We start from the raw sequence: 5,448 nt of genomic DNA on the forward strand, positions 1-5,448 counted from the left end.
TTACCAGCCGCTCTGCTTGGTTTGGTATGTAAACGATCCAAGCAACGAGCAAAGGTTCGATTGGTTCAGTTTGGCTCAAATATTTTTAATTTTTTTTATATATAATTATATATGAAAAGATATATAATCTGCTTGTATAATTATAGTTATTTTTAATTATTGAATATCTTTAATTACCTTATATAACTAATAAGTAAACAATAATTGGTATTAAGGGTCTATTCGTTTCAAGGATTTGTAAGGAATTCTAAGGAATGAGATTTTAAATCCCATGAATTGATATGTTCGTTTTATTAAATGAAAGAATAAGAATGGAAACTAAATCCCATCAAATCCCACATTTCATAGGATTTTAAAATCCCACCTATTTGAAAGGATTGTTAAGGATTTTCTTATTAACAATAAAAACCCCTTCAAAAAAAAATCAAAAAAATTAATAAAAAATCATAACTCAAAATATAAATCAAAAACGAAAAATGTAAAAAAACTAAAATGTTTCTGGCTTTGCCCTCGTTCAAAAAAAAACCGAGAATGAAGAAGATTCCAATTCCAACACATATTAACCAACCAAACACATGATAGGGATTCTCAAACATTCAATTCAAATTCCAATTCCTATTCCAATTCCAAATCCTTTAAAAAAATTCGTGAAGCGAACGCGCTGTTTAATTATTCAAGATAAGTATAAAAACAAACTATATATTTATGCATATATAATTATATAAATTATTATTAATTGTTTCATATATATTATATTCAACTTCAAACTTCAATTTTATAAAAAATTGCAAACAACTACTAGTTTTTTTGAAAAACTACTAATTTTTTTTCATGTACATTATATTTAACTACAAACTTGTTTCTTATAATAAAAAGGTAAAAAAGTAATGCTCAGAAACTCGTTCGATATCGCTCGAAAAATGCTCGGAAAATGCTAGCTTGATTTTGGCTCGGTTAGATTTTGAGCCGATCGCCTCGATTCGATATGTAAACGAGTCAAGCAGCGAGCAAGTATTCGCTAGGTTTAACTTGGCTTGTGAATAGCCCTAGTAATATACATAGATTAGTGGATGTCAATTGGGCCGGGCCATGTCTATTGAAACCCACAAATGAAGTAAAGCCCATGAAAGTTGGAACTACATTGCTATCAAACAACCAAATGTCCACTACAAAACGTTGTAGAATTATCGGTATGGGTTATGAAATATAGCTTTCGCTAGGTTCGGTTTGTACGGTTTTATGGTGAGTCAAACCGCTAGGGAATAGTATTTTATCGTTATGAACCAAAATCAAATTGTTAAAATTCATAATACTAGTTTTAAAGCCCGTGTTACACACGGGATAATTCAAATTATAAAATTAGAAGTAAAGCAAATAATTGCATAGCGTATATGAAGAAAAATGTATTACATCTATGCTTGTATCTATACAATGTGTACATAAATTGATTTTATTTATATAACAAAATGATTCTTTTAAACGAACTTAATAAAAAAATGTCCGTGCAAAAACTTACCCAAGAATGCTTCTTTCTATTGAAAAATTCATTCTCGGTGTCATATATGTATAACTGAAAGAATTTTGGTTATGAACCAATTTCAGAAATAAGACTTCTCAAACGATAGTAGTTATAACCACTCAGCCAAAATACAAAAGGAGCGTTATCTTTATTGATATATTTATCAATTTACCACCCGTCAAAGGAAAGTTGAACATTAAATTGTAACAATGGATGTTCTTCAAAAACTATATTTTTCTGAGCTACACCATGAAAAAGATTTTGATAAGTTTTAGAGGGCTTCTCGATTTTGTCATAATAACAACATAAAAAATAACATGTTAACCCATTCAATTTTGTGATTATTTTGTTTTATTTAAGCATAGTTTTGCATGACATGCTTCCCATACAACGTTCTGATCACCATTGAAGGAAAAATTAATGTTTACATAAACATTTCAAATTTGATAAAAGTTAAGCATTGATAGACATACGGGTGACATGTCGAAAGTGTTTGCAATCTTTTCTTAAATTTTAATAGTTAAGAGAAAAATAGTCAGTTTTCCAAATCCTGAACCCTTTGATTATTTCAAAAAATGCACTTAAAAATAAATTTGAAACCCGAATCATGTTTAAAATTCTAACTTTCATACTTTTGACATTTTAAAGTCGACACTTTGAACCTATAATAAATTTGACGATAAATCTATTTTCATTCTCAAACTTTTAAAAATACTCAAAATTTTCATTTTTGACTCATAACAAATTTTGACCCAAATGTAGTTAACTTGTACCAAACAATCTATTTACCAACTTTTTAAATTCCCCAAAAAACCCGAAACAATTTTCATTTGAGAAACATGATTTCTTGTTGATTTTTTGAAATTCAACAAGTATTTTGAAATATATAGTAAAATATGTTAATATTTATATTTATAAAAATATATGGATATTAAATAAATATAGTGTAAAAGGAAAGTAAATAATTATTGATTTATTACATGTATTAGGTATATTAGTTTTGGAGGGAAAAAATTGTGAAACTTAACCAAAACATGACAAGTGTCTACATTTATTTTACTTTATTATAATAGGTAGATATATATATATATATATATATATATATATATATATATAGGGTTATGTTAAAATAAAGGACTATTGGTTTTTATTGGTCCTAAGTATTTCATTTTTGCCGGCGCTGGTCCCAACTATCACTTTAACTGCCAACGGTCCCAACTTTCACACATGTATCTGCCACCAGTCCACGACTAACCGAGTACTAACTCCGTTATGTTTTAACTGACGTGTCCATCCTACGTGTTAAAAAACGTTGACGTGGCTGCCTGCGTGTATATTAATAACAAAAACCCTTCTCCTCCTGTATATTAATAACAAAAATATTATAAATCATGAAACTCGTCGCAAAAATAAACCCTAAGAACCTATTCAGATCAAAGAAACGAACCTCCATTTCCAGATCCGATACGTCGTCGTTCCACTCCTCCAACTCATCACTCGCCACGTCATCCACCTCACCAGAATCATCTCACCGTAATCCAAAATCCACCGGCATCACCACTCCGACGAGCGTCCTACCACCACACGACGAACTAATCCAAGCCTTCAACCTACTCGACACCGACGGCGACGGAAGAATAACCAGATCGGAGCTAGAATCCTTACTAAACCGGATCGGAGGATCCGAACCGATTCCGGCTGAGGAGTTAAAGCTAATGATCGACGAGATCGATACCGACGGCGACGGAAGCATAAGCTTGACGGAGTTTGGAGTGATCGGTGCGGCGTTTGGTCCGGCGGCGCGTTAGGAGGAGATAAGAGGCGCGTTTGAGGTGTTTGATACGGACCGTGACGGGATGATAACGGCGGAGGAGTTGTTTGCGGTGTTTGAGATGATTGTTGGTGAGGGACGGTGCACGTTAGAGGAGTGTAGGCGTATGATAAGTGAGGTGGATAAGAAACGAGGTTGGGTTCGTGTGCTTCGAGGACTTTGCGAGAATATACAGGGAAGGGTTTTTGTTATTCATATACACGCAGGCAGCCACGTCAACGTTTTTTAACACGTAGGATGGACACGTCAGCTAAAACATAACGGAGTTAGTACTCGGTTAGTCGTTGACTGGTGGCAGACACATGTGTGAAAGTTGGGACCGTTGGCAGTTAAAGTGATAGTTGGGACCAGCGCCGGCAAAAATGAAATACTTGGGACCAATAAAAACCAATAGTCCTAAAATAAAAACCCACTTGAGTTGTGAAAACTCTAGAAACTCATTCTTAACTACATGTTTTTAATTAAAGATTAAATCTTGTGGTCCACAATTAAAGTTAATAAAAAATGTTAACATAAATATAACTTTTTCTCTCTCCTAAAAATATATAAAAAAATTAGTAAAAAAATGTTAAAAAATAGCAAAACAATTTTTTTTAATGTTTCGATGTTTTGTATTAAATGTTACAACATATATTACATGTAACAAAAAAAACGATGTTACATAGGGTTTTCGCGGGTTTTCACAACTCAAGTGGGTTTTCATTCTATACTTTGTCTATATATATATATATATATATATATATATATATATATATATATATATATATATATGTACGTATGTACGTATGTACGTACGTATGTATGTATGTATAGGGGATGGATCATGCGAGAAGTTAAGTTACAGCGAGAAGTCAATCTGGACCACCCATTTAATTTTCAATCTTACATAATTAAAATTATATGAAAAGGATATGAAAGTAATATAAATTTATTCTCTCTCCAATTAATATATATAATTAAACCACATGAGTTACATTTTCTAATTAATATAATCAAAATAACTAAAATAATTAAAAAATCAATAAATTCATAAAACAATAAATTTATCTTTATAATTTTTTAGCCTATATCTTGAGTTCATCCTACACAACTATAATTTTTTTTTACACCCCTTCAAATGTTTCCTACATATCTTTAATATTTTTCATACACGTCTTAATTTTTTTCCTACTCATTTTCAATTATCTTCATACGTATGTTTTTCGTCCTACACATCTTCTTATGTTTCCTACGCATATTTAATTTATTCATACGCATCTTTAATTTCTTTCTACACATCTTTAATTTTCTCATACACATATTAATTTTTTTCCCTACACATCTTTAATTTTCTTATGCACAACATATTTTTTTTCCTACACATCTGCATTTGTCGTACACTATTTTTTTCTTCCTACACATCTTCAATTTTTTTCTACGCATATTTAATTTCTTCTTACACCGCTTCAATTTTTTCCTACACATATTTAATTTTCTCATACACATCTTTAATTTATTTTTATCCCTACGCATCTTTAATTTTCTTATGCACAAGATATTTTTTTTCCTACACATCTACATTCCTCGTACACTTTTTTTTTCTTCCTAGACATCTTCAATTTTTTCGTACGCATATTTAATTTCTTCCTACACAGCTTCAAATTTTTCCTACACATCTTTAATTTTCTCATACACATCTTAATTTTTTTCCTTACACATCTTTAATTTTCTCATACACATCTTATTTTTTTTTCCTACACATTTTCAATTTATTCGTACATAGTTTTTTTCCATCTTACACATCTTCAAACTATTTTTATTTTTTTTACAAATGAGTAATCAAAGATGAAGATACTATTTTGCTTAAATCTTATAAATTAAAAACTCTTTATTGATGAAAAAAGAACAATTAAATCTTACACTAACATATAATGAAATAAATAAATTGTAACTTACAAATCATAAATTAGTGATATTTATGCTTTGAGCTTCTACTTAGGGATAGATAAAATAAATTAAATGATGAATTATTTTATTACCTAAACTACCCTTTTCTTATTTATTTTAATGTCTTTTAAATTTTATTAATTACAATAAATGCAATAATGTTTCAACCATT

At 30.1% G+C, this 5,448-nt stretch overlaps 1 pseudogene; it reads left to right on the forward strand.

Annotated features, from left to right (window-relative positions):
- The first annotated feature begins 2,905 nt into the window (after window positions 1–2,905).
- On the forward strand, window positions 2,906–3,586 carry LOC143569409 (putative calcium-binding protein CML36 pseudogene; annotated as a pseudogene).
- Window positions 3,587–5,448: the final 1,862 nt, after the last annotated feature.

This window comes from Bidens hawaiensis, unplaced genomic scaffold (genome assembly GCF_021521415.1).
Source record: "Bidens hawaiensis isolate Kalapana, Puna unplaced genomic scaffold, B.hawaiensis_p1.1 tig00024469_1, whole genome shotgun sequence".
Lineage (NCBI taxonomy): Eukaryota > Viridiplantae > Streptophyta > Magnoliopsida > Asterales > Asteraceae > Bidens > Bidens hawaiensis.